This window comes from Lolium rigidum, chromosome 2, assembly GCF_022539505.1.
Source record: "Lolium rigidum isolate FL_2022 chromosome 2, APGP_CSIRO_Lrig_0.1, whole genome shotgun sequence".
In the NCBI taxonomy this organism is placed as follows: Eukaryota; Viridiplantae; Streptophyta; class Magnoliopsida; order Poales; family Poaceae; genus Lolium; species Lolium rigidum.
Genome location: NC_061509.1, coordinates 428,239 through 440,486, shown reverse-complemented (window position 1 = coordinate 440,486; position 12,248 = coordinate 428,239).

Genomic DNA, 12,248 nt, shown 5'->3' with positions numbered 1-12,248 from the left:
GCAGAATCCAAATCTAGTACTTACTTTACTATCAAAGACTTTACTTGGCACAACAAAACATAAAACTAAGATAAGGAGAGGTTGCTACAGTAGTAAACAACTTCCAAGACTCAAATATAAAACAAAAATACCGTAGTAAAAACATGGGTTGTCTCCCATAAGCGCTTTTCTTTAACGCCTTTCAGCTAGGCGCAGAAAGTGTGTATCAAGTATTATCAAGAGACGAAGCATCAACATCATAATTTGTTCTAATAATAGAATCATAAGGTAGCTTCATTCTCTTTCTATGGAAGTGTTCCATACCTTTCTTGAGAGGAAATTGATATTTAATATTACCTTCCTTCATATCAATAGTAGCACCAACGGTTCGAAGAAAAGGTCTTCCCAATATAATGGGGCAAGATGCATTGCATTCAATATCCAAGACAACAAAATCAACGGGGACAAGGTTATTGTTAACCATAATATGAACATTATCAACTCTCCCCAAAGGTTTCTTTTTAGCATTATCAACGAGATTAACATCCAGATAACAGTTTTTCAATGGTGGCAAGTCAAGCATATCATAGACTTTCTTAGGCATAACGAAATACTTGCACCAAGATCACATAAAGCATTACAATCAAAGTCTTTGACCCTCATCTTAATGATGGGCTCCCAACCATCCTCTAGCTTTCTAGGAATAGAAGTTTCAAGTTTTAGTTTCTCTTCTCTAGCTTTTATGAGAGCATTTGTAATATGTTTTGTGAAAGCCAAATTTATAGCACTAGCATTAGGACTTTTAGCAAGTTTTTGTAAGAACTTTATAACTTCAGAGATGTGGCAATCATCAAAATCTAAATCATTACAATCTAAAGCAATGGGATTATCATCCCCAAGGTTGGAAAAAATTTCAGCAGTTTTATCACGAGCAGTTTGACGAGTTTTAGCGAGTTTCGAGGTAATTTTGCGCGCTTTGCACTAGGAGTAGAAACATTGCCAACACCAATTATTTTACCATTAATAGTAGGAGGTGCAGCAACATGTGAATCATTAGCATTGCTAGTGGTGGTAATAGTCCAAACTTTAGCTACATTTTTCTCTTTAGCTAGTTTTTCATTTTCTTCTCTATCCCACCTAGCACGCAGTTCAGCCATTAATCTTATATTCTCATTAATTCTAACTTGGATGGCATTTGCTGTAGTAACAATTTTATTTTCAATATCCCTATTAGGCATAACTTTCGATTTCAAAAGATCAACATCGGAGGCAAGACTATCAACCTTAGAAGCAAGAATATCAATTTTATTGAGCTTTTCCTCAACAGATTTGTTAAAGGCGGTTTGTGTACTAATAAATTCTTTAAGCATAGCTTCAAGTCCAGGGGTGTATTCCTATTATTGTTGTAAGAATTCCCATAAGAATTAGCATAACCGTTACCATTATTATAAGGATATGGCCTATAGTTATTACTAGAATTGTTCAGATAAGCATTGTTGTTGAAATTATTATTTTTAATGAAGTTTACATCAACATGTTCTTCTTGGGCAACCAATGAAGCTAATGGAACATTATTAGGATCAACATTAGTCCTATCATTCACAAGCATAGACATAATAGCATCAATCTTATCATTCAAGGAAGAGGATTCTTCAACGGAATTTACCTTCTTACCTTGTGGAGCTCTTTCCAGTGTGCCATTCAGAGTAATTAACCATCATATTATCAAGGAGCTTTGTTGCTTCACCAAGAGTGATGGACATAAAGGTACCTCCAGCAGCTGAATCCAATAAATTCCGCGAAGAAAAATTTAGTCTGCATAGAAGGTTTGGATGATCATCCAAGTAGTCGATCCATGGGTTGGGCAATTTTTAACCAAAGATTTCATTCTTTCCCAAGCTTGAGCAACATGTTCATTATCCAATTGTTTAAAATTCATTATGCTACTCCTCAAAGATATAATTTTAGCAGGGGGATAATATCTACCAATAAAAGCATCCTTGCATTTAGTCCAGGAATCAATACTATTCTTAGGCGAGAGATAGCAACCAATCTTTAGCTCTTCCTCTTAATGAGAAAGGAAACAATTTCAATTTAATAATATCACCATCTACATCTTTATACTTTTGCATTTCACACAATTCAACAAAATTATTGAGATGGGCAGCGAGCATCATCGGAACTAACACCGAGAAAATTGCTCTCGCATAACAAGATTCGAGTAAAGCGGGTTTAATTTCAAAGAATTCTGCTGTAGTAGCGGGTGGAGCAATAGGTGTGCATAGGAAATCATTATTATTTGTGGTAGTGAAGTCACACAACTTAGTATTTTCAGGGGTGGCCATTTTAGCGGTAGTAAATAAAACAAACTAGATAAAGTAAATGCAAGTAACTAATTTTTTTGTGTTTTTGATATAGCAAACAAGATAGTAAATAAAGTAAAGCTAGCAACTAATTTTTTTGTGTTTTGATATAATGCAGCAAACAAAGTAGTAATTAAAATAAAGCAAGACAAAAACAAAGTAAAGAGATTGGGAAGTGGAGACTCCCCTTGCAGCGTGTCTTGATCTCCCCGGCAACGGCGCCAGAAAAAGAGCTTGATGGCGTGTAACTCACACGTTCGTTGGGAACCCCAAGAGGAAGGTATGATGCGCACGGCAGCAAGTTTTCCCTCGAAAAGAAACCAAGGTTTATCGAACCAGGAGGAGCCAAGAAGCACGTTGAAGGTTGATGGCGGCGGGATGTAGTGCGGCGCAACATCGGAGATTCCGGCGCCAACGTGGAACCTGCACAACACAACCAAAGTACTTTGCCCCAACGAAACGGTGAGGTTGTCAATCTCACCGGCTTGCTGTAACAAAGGATTAACCGTATTGTGTGGAAGATGATTGTTTGCGAGAAAACAGTAAAGAACAAGTATTGCAGCAGATTTGTATTTCGAGTATAAAAGAATGGACCGGGGTCCACGAGTTCACTAGAGGTGTCTCTCCCGTAAGATAAAAGCATGTTGGGTGAACAAATTACAGTCGGGCAATTGACAAATAGAGAGGGCATAACAATGCACATACATGTCATGATAAATATAGTGAGCTTTAATTGGGCATTACGACAAAGTACATAGACCGCCATCCAGCATGCATCTATGCCTAAAAAGTCCACCTTCAGGTTATCATCCGAACCCCTTCTAGTATTAAGTTGCAAAACAACAGACAATTGCATTAAGTATGGTGCGTAATGTAATCAACAACTACATCCTTAGACATAGCATCAATGTTTTATCCCTAGTGGCAACGACACATCCACAACCTTAGAACTTTACGTCACTCGTCCCGAGATATCAATGGAGGCATGAACCCACTATCGAGCATAAATACTCCCTCTTGGAGTTAAGAGCAAAAACTTGGCCAGAGCCTCTACTAATAACGGAGAGCATGCAAGATCATAAACAACACATAGGTAATAACTTGATAATTAACATAACATAGTATTCTATATCCATCGGATCCCGACAAACACAACATATAGTATTACAGATAGATGATCTTGATCATGTTAGGCAGCTCACAAGATCCAACAATGAAGCACAATGAGGACAAAAAAACCATCTAGCTACTGCTATGGACCCATAGTCCAGGGGTGAACTACTCACTCATCACTCCGGAGGCGACCATGGCGGTGAAGAGTCCTCCGGGAGATGAATCCCCTCTCCGGCGAGGTGCCGGAGGAGATCTCAGAATCCCCGAGATGGGATTGGCGGCGGCGGCGTCTCAGTAAGGTTTTCCGTATCGTGGCTCTCGCATCGGGGGTTTCGCGACGGAGGCTTTAAGTAGGCGGAAGGGCAACGCGGGGGGCCACACGAGGGCCCCACACCATAGGTCGGCGCGGCCAGGGCCTGGGCCGCGCCGCCCTAGTGTGGCGGCGCCTCGTGGCCCCACTTCGACTCCCCTTCGGTCTTCTGGAAGCTTCGTGGCAAAATAGGACCCCAGGGCGTTGATTTCGTCCAATTCGAGAATATTTCGTTACTAGGATTTCTGAAACCAAAAACAGCAGAAAACAGCAACTGGCTCTTCGGCATCTTGTTAATAGGTTAGTTCCAGAAAATGCACGAATATGACATAAAGTGTGCATAAAACATGTAGATATCATCAATAATGTGGCATAGAACATAAGAAATTATCGATACGTCGGAGACGTATCATGCATACAGAACAGGAAAGTGACATGGAAGCACAACATTTTCCTGCTAATCCTTCTTCTGCTATTCCCAACCTGCTACAGACATTCCAAGACATTTTTCAGAAACCTATGGGTTTACCACCAGCCAGAGAAATTGACCATCAAATTCCTCTCACACAGGATGCTAAACCTCCTAACATCAGGCCCTATAGAATGTCACATAGCCAGAAAAATGCAGTGGAACAGCTCATTAGAGAAATGCTTCAGAATAAGGAAATCAGACCTAGCAAAAGCCCTTACTCCTCACCTGTACTGTTAGTCAGGAAAAAAGACAAATCTTGGAGATTGTGTGTGGATTTTCGAGCTCTCAATGAACAAACCATCAAGAACAAGTTCCCCATACCTGTCATTGAGGATTTACTAGATGAATTGCATGGTGCAATGTTTTTCTCTAAATTTGACCTGAGATCAGGGTATCACCAGATTAGAATGAATGAAAGTGACATTCACAAGACTGGCTTCTCCACACATCAAGGACACTATGAATATTTAGTGATGCCTTTTGGCTTGTGCAATGCCCCAGCTACATTCCAGGAACTAATGAACACTATCTTCTCCAAGCATCTCAGGAAGTTTGTTCTGGTATTCTTTGATAACATCTTAGTTTACAGCAAGACCCTGGCAGATCATACAGATCACTTACATACAGTGCTGCAAATACTCAGACAACACAACCTCAGAGCAAAACTATCCAAGTGCCAGTTTGCTTAGCCACATATTGAATATCTGGGCCACATCATTTCTGGTGAAGGAGTAGCAACTGACCCAGCAAAGATACAAGACATAATCCAATGGAAGCTACCAACATCAATCAAGCAATTGAGGGGTTTTCTGGGATTAACTGGCTACTACAGGAGGTTTATTCCCAACTATGCACAAATATGCCAGCCACTTCATGCTAGTCTGAAGAAGAATGCATTTCAATGGGAGGCTGCACAACAAGCTGCTTTTGACAAACTTAAGCAAGTTATGTCTCAACCACCTCTCCTGGCCTTACCAAATTTCTCCCTGCCTTTCACCCTGGAAACAGATGCTTCTGACACGGGATTGGGAGCAGTTCTCATGCAACAGGCCAGGCCCTTGGCTTTCTTCAGTAAATCACTGGGTCCACAGAACTCTGCCAAGTCAGTGTATGAAAAAGAAGCCATGGCAATACTGGAGGCTCTCAAAAAATGGAGACACTACTTCCTGGGAAATAAACTGGTAATCAAGACAGACCAGAGTAGTCTGAAATATCTCTCTAGCCAGAAATTATTAGAAGGAATACAACACAAGCTAATGCTGAAATTATTGGAATTTGATTTCTCTATCCAATACAAAAAAGGCAGTGAAAATTCTGTGGCTGATGCTCTCTCTAGGAAATATCAGCTTGATGAAACTACATCTGAAACAGTAAACGTCAACACTATTTGCAGTGCTACCTCCATGGCTATTCCATCTTGGTCTGCGGATATTACTGCATCTTATGAGGGTGACAATGAATGTGTCAAATTGCTCCAAGAAATAACTATAAACCCTGCCAGTCATCCACACTATACCACCCAGTCGGGTATCCTCAGGTACAAGGGGAGAATCTATGTGGGATCAACTACTGATCTTAAACAGAAAATTTTCTTATCACTCCATGCATCTGCTTCTGGTGGACATTCTGGTATTCGGGTGACTTACCAGAAACTCAAGCAAATATTTTACTGGCCCAAGATGAAGCAATACATTACAGAGCAAATTGCTGCTTGTCCTACATGTCAAATCTCCAAGACAGAAAAGGTACCCTACCCTGGTCTGCTGGATCCACTCCCCATTCCTGTTTCTAAATGGTCAGCCATCAGCATGGATTTCATAGAAGGACTACCCAAGTCCAAGAGACATGATGTTATGGTTGTGGTGGATAGACTGACAAAATATGCCCATTTCCTTCCACTGTCTCATCCCTACACAGTACACAAAGTGGCCACTCTCTTTATTGACAATATCATCAAACTTCATGGTCCTCCTACTGTCATCACAACTGACAGAGACAGAATTTTCCTCAGCAAGCTTTGGACTGAAATATTCACTGCAATGAAAATTTCCCTCCACTTCTCTACTGCTTACCACCCTGAGACAGATGGCCAAACAGAAAGGGTAAACCAATGTTTGGAGCAATACCTAAGGTGCATGGCATCACAAGAACCAAAGAAATGGGCAGACTGGCTACCTGCAGCTGAATTCTGGTATAACAGCAGCTACCACACTGCAATTAAAATGTCTCCATTCGAAGCATTGTATGAATATTCTCCACCCATACTTACTGAGCTGCCAACCCTCTCAACCTTATCTCCTGATGCACAAGACACCTTGAGAGAGAAGGAGAAGATGATCACAGTGCTTCAGCAGAATCTAGCCAAGGCCCAGAGGACTATGAAAAAATATGCCGACCTCCACAGGACTCCCCGGTCCTTCATTCTGGGGGACATGGTCTATCTGAAGATGCAGAATTCCAGAGAGCACGCGCTGGGTACTAGGGCTCCACTCAAATTAGCCCCACGTTGGTATGGACCTTTCAAGATCATCTAGACAGTTGGGAAACGCGCATACAAACTACAGATACCAGAGGGAACTCTCCTTCATGACGTGTTTCATGTAAACCAACTGAAGAAGCACATTGGTCCGACTGCTGTGCCAAATCCACGACTGCCCATGGTAACATCATCTGGTAAGCTCAAGACTTTCCCTCTGTTTATTCTCCAACGCCGTCAGGTACCCAGGAAAGAAGGTGCTTCTGACGTCGCGGTTCAACAATGGCTCATACACTGGGAAGGATTGGAGGAAGCCGAAGCTACATGGGAAGACGCGGACTTCATCACCCGCACCTTTCCATCGTTCAAGCCCTGAGGCCTTGTCTTCAGGGGGGGGGGCAGTGTCAAGACTCTCTCGCTGCCTGCTGATCAAGAGGATAGTCCGTCAGTTATCCAACGGTCTACGCTTCTCCGTGGCGATCCAACGGTCACAGTTGGTTTGCTGGTTTTAAACCGTTTTCCCGCTAATCTTGCTTAAGCCTTGTAATAAAGCTACTTTGAACTAATGCGTGGTCCTGCCCTTGTTGTATAAAAGGGTGGGAGAGGGTGGATGGGTGGCACGCATAATGAAAACCCTAATTTACCTTCCAGCTTTGCACTTTATCTTTACCTAGTTGTGTAGATCTGAGCCGACGGAGCTCCTCCTTCTTCCCCTTCCCCGGCCATGGCCAAGTCTTGACCCCCGGGGTCCTGACACTCCTCCACGAAAAAATCTATTAAAGCAACTAATGGAAAGGGGATTAGCTCGGTTAAAAATGACTAATAATCAGTGAGCAACAAATGGTGAAACCAAAAGTAGTGAAATCACAGGGGAATTTATACGACACTGTTCCTAGTCTCCATAAGCTCAACATTAAAACAACTTCACTAGACTAATTCCTAAGTTTTTCCTTTACCAAACTGATTCTGAGTGGACTGGCAGCTTGATGAACATCACTGGCATATACTAGTACTATTGGCAACACAAATGAAATAAGTGCACATTTCTAACCAGAATAGTAGAACCAAAATTCACAATAAATAAGGGGGCCCATTAAATTTGGAATTGTTGTGAATGAGCAACTTGTATTCACTAAGGCCAGTAGGTGGTACAATATGCAGGGAACCCCTCATACACTGGGAAGAGTAACACTACACCTACGGGCAAATATTACAAAAAAATCTTACGGACTTGGACGTGGCGCATCACGTTGGGCTCAATCAGAAACTGCTTCCGATTAATCAGCAAGTTCAGCCAACCAATTGAATCCACGTTTGTCCGTAAACTTTCCGTAGCCACACCAGTCCATAGGTCTAGCTTTATTGCACTGGGAATATACACTAAAGGGGTCTATACATCACTAACACCCCCCCTCAAACTCATGGTGGATCAACAACACTGAGTTTGGAGAGAAAGAACCCATGTTGTGCTCGAGTCTGGGCCTTCGTGAAGAAGTCAGCAAGCTGTAGCTCGGAAGGCACATAATGAAGTGCCATAACCTGATCATGCACAGCATTGCGCACATAGAAGGCATCAACACCAATGTGTTTGGTGAGCTCGTGCTTCACCGGATCACGCGCAATGCTGATGACACCAGTACTGTCCGATAAAAGAGGAGTCGGAGCGTCAGCAGAAACACCGAAGTCCTCAAGTAACTAGCGTAACCAAGTCACCCCTTCCGTCAAGAGAGCCATTGCTCGCAACTCAGCCTCAACACTCGAACGAGAGACTGCAACCTGCTTCTTGGTCTTCCAGGCAATGAGAGAACCACCAAGAAAGACACAGAGAGACTTGCGATCCGATTGATCACTAGCCCAGGTAGCATCTGAGTAGGTCTGGAGCTGTAAGGAGCTGGAGCGAGGAAAGAGAAGACGACGGGAGATAGTGCCACGAAGATAGCGTAGAACACGAAGGAGATGACTATAGTGGACACTAGTGGGAGCAAACATGAACTGACTCAGAATATGGACCGGATAGGAGATGTCAGGACGGGTGACAGCAAGGTAGACAAGGCTCCCAACCAAGTGACGATAGCGGGTCGGGTCCAGAAGAGGATCACCATCAGTGGCATGGAGACGGACATTGAGCTCCATAGGAGTCTCGATAGTGCGCTCATCACCAAGAGCGGCACGAGTGAGAAGGTCCTGAATATAATTCTTCTGGGAGATATAGAAGCCATCGGAGGTAGAGGAAACCTTAAGCCCAAGAAAGTAGCGAAGAGGACCAAGATCAGTCATGAGAAACTGATCACGAAGACGGGCCTTGACAAAGGAAATGTACTCAGGGTCATCACCGGTGATGATCATGTCATCGACATAAAGAAGAAGGAGAGTCCGACCACGAGAAGATGTGTGGACAAAGAGCGCATGGTCATGTGCGCTAGGGACAAAACCAGCAGAGGTCACCACAGAGGCGAACCGCTGAAACTAGGCGCGAGGGGCTTGCTTAAGGCCATAGAGAGAGCGTCGGAGACGACATGCCATACCATCGGGAATGGAGTATCCAATAGGTGGCTGCATGTATAACTCCTCATGTAACTCTCCATTAAGAAAAACATTCTGCACATCAAGTTGAGAGATAGACCAGTGACGAACAGAAGCAACGGCAAGAATGGTACGAACAGTGGTCATGTGAGCCACTGGAGCAAAGGTCTCGTCATAGTCACGGCCATGCTCCTGCTGAAAGCCGCGAGCGACAAGACGAGCCTTGTAGCGCTCAAGAGAGCCATCGGAGCGAGTCTTGATCTTGTAGAACCACTTGCAGGTGATGGGCGAACAGATGAAGGAGGAGTGACAACATCCCAAGTGACAGTACGCTCGAGAGCAGCAATCTCCTCAGCCATCGCTAGCTGCCATTCGGGATGAGCAAGAGCATCCCGATAAGAGGTCAGCTCAAGGACAGCAGAAAGACCATAGTGGGTGGGAGAATAACGATCAGGAGGAGGAAGAGGACGAGCACGAAGATGATGAGTCGGCTCGAACGGAGGGGGCAGCACACCAGAGGTGGAAGGGCATGTCAGGAGGAGCAGCATCATCCTCACGTGGACGACGGGAGTAGTGAAAAGGATAGGGAGGGACCACCGTAGGCGAGGAAGGGGACATGGGAGAGGAAGGTGTGGAGGGTGGGGAAGGTGGTGAGGGAGGAGAGGGGGGTCTGGTGGGGAAGAAGGAGTAGAAGGTGGTGAGAGACTCAACGGAGCAGAGACCTGAGGGACCTGAGGCACAGAAGGAGGTGAGTCAGGAAACATGAGAAAAGAGATATCATCCACCGAGAGGGAAGAGGAGCAGGTACGCGGGTAGAAAGGATGGGACTCATCAAAAGTGACATCCCGAGATATGCGCATCCGATGACCAATAGGATCCCAACACTTATACCCCTTGTGCTCAGAACTGTAGCCAAGGAAAACACACTCAACGGATTGAGCAGTCAGCTTGGTGCGTTCGCGTGGAGAAAGAAGAACATAGCAAACGCAACCAAAAAGACAAAGGGTCAAATAATCAGGAGCACAACCAGTAAGATGCTCAAGAGGAATACCACCCTGCAGGGATGTGGAGGGCTGAAGGTTGATGAGATAGGTGGAAGTAGACACAGCCTCAGCCCATAAGTGAGGAAGAGAGACAGCGATCATCATCGCACGAGCCATCTCAAGCAGGTGGCGATGCTTGCGCTCAGCCATGCCATTTTGGGCATGGGCGCCAGGGCAGGAGAACTGGGCAATAGTGCCCTGCTCAGCAAGAAAACCACGCAACATCTGGGAGATATACTCACCAACGGAATCAGCCCGAAAGACACGAATAGGCGTGGAAAACTAAGTATGGACCGTGGCAGCAAAACGTTTATATATCAAGAGAACCTCGCTGCGAGAAGTCATAAAATAGATCCAAGTGTGGCGAGAGAAGTCATCGATAAAAATAACATATTAGCGTTGGGCCCCCTAGGAAGCAAAGGGAGCCGGACCCCATACATCAGAATGGACCAAATCAAAAGGACGCTGAGATATAGACTCACTAGTAGGATAAGGTAACTGATTCTGTTTACCAAGCCTACAGCCCTGACTACCCTGAAGCGAGACATCTCCTGAGACAGGCCCCAGAAGACGTCGACGAAGTAAAGACGACAAGCGAGAACCACAAAGATGACCAAGGCGATGATACCACTGCTGAAAGGAGGCGGTAGTGGAAGCAGCAAGCACACATGGTGTAGTTGGTGAAGTGGTAGAAGAAGGAACATGAAGCCAGTCAAGCTCCCAAAGTCCCTGGGAATCACGGCACCGAGGGTCAACCCCAACCAGTGCCCGGGTGTGAGTGTCCTGAACAAAACAAGAATCAACATCAAGAATGACCCAACAACCAGAATCAGTGAGTTGAGCAGCGGAAAACAAGTTCATGGTAAGACGGGGAACATGAGAAACATCAGGGACAGAAAAGGAGGGATTAGAGAGAGTGCCACGACTAGTAACTGGAAGAGAAGTACCATCAGCAGTAAGAACATGAACAGGAAGAGGTAGAGATCGAAGAGAAGAAAGAGAGGAAGAATCAGGCGACATGTGGAAAGAAGCTCCAGAATCCAGAACCCATGAAGATGTACCTGACTGTGTAGAGGAAATGACCGCAGTGGCAGCAGTGCCCGTCGAAGCAGAGCCAAAGGAAGCAAGAAGGCGCTGAAGCCTCGCAATATCCTACTCAGTGAAGCCGGTGGTGACGGGCGCTGAAGGTGGAGCACGAGCAAGCACTCCTCGCTGCTTCTGATAGCAGTCAGACTCAAGATGACCAGGCCTCCGACAGTGAGTGCAGAAATGAGCAGGACGAGAGCGACCTCCACCGCAAGAAGGGAGAGCTCCTCTAGTAGCAACATGCGCTGGTGTGGGTAGAAGCGGCGGTGCAAGGGCAGCAGGAAAACGAGCAGTAAGGACAGGAGGTGTACAAGTAGACCAGCACCACGCAGACGAGTCTCCTCAGCACGAAGCTCAGTCAACACCTCTGAGATAGGAACACGACCCCGAGCAAACAACTGGGCATGATGGGGCTCAAACTCTGGACGGAGTCTAGACAGGAACTCATGGATCCTCTGAAAGTCCATATCTGAATGTACTGTCCGGCAACACTGGCAAGTACCACAGACAACACTGCGAAGGGAGTCAAGCTGGCGCCAGATCGCCGCACTCTAGGTGTAGAACTCATGAGTCACCCTGCTGAAGATCATGCTCCTGACGCAACACAGATAAATATAGAGAATCCCCAGAAGGCTGATAGCGCCGACGAAGGTGAGACCACATCTCGGCAATAGTAGCAAGACCCATAAACTCAGAACAAACTATGGCTGAACACTCTGAGAAAGAACAGCAGCAACCCTGGCATCCTCATCGCACCACTGAGTAAAAGCTGTCAGACTATCCCGATAGGAGCTAAGAGCCTCTGAGTAAGAAAGTACCTGATGCTCGTATGCCTCATCAGCAGCAAGCTCGGCAGACCTGGCTACCTCCTGAGTAGCCTGGG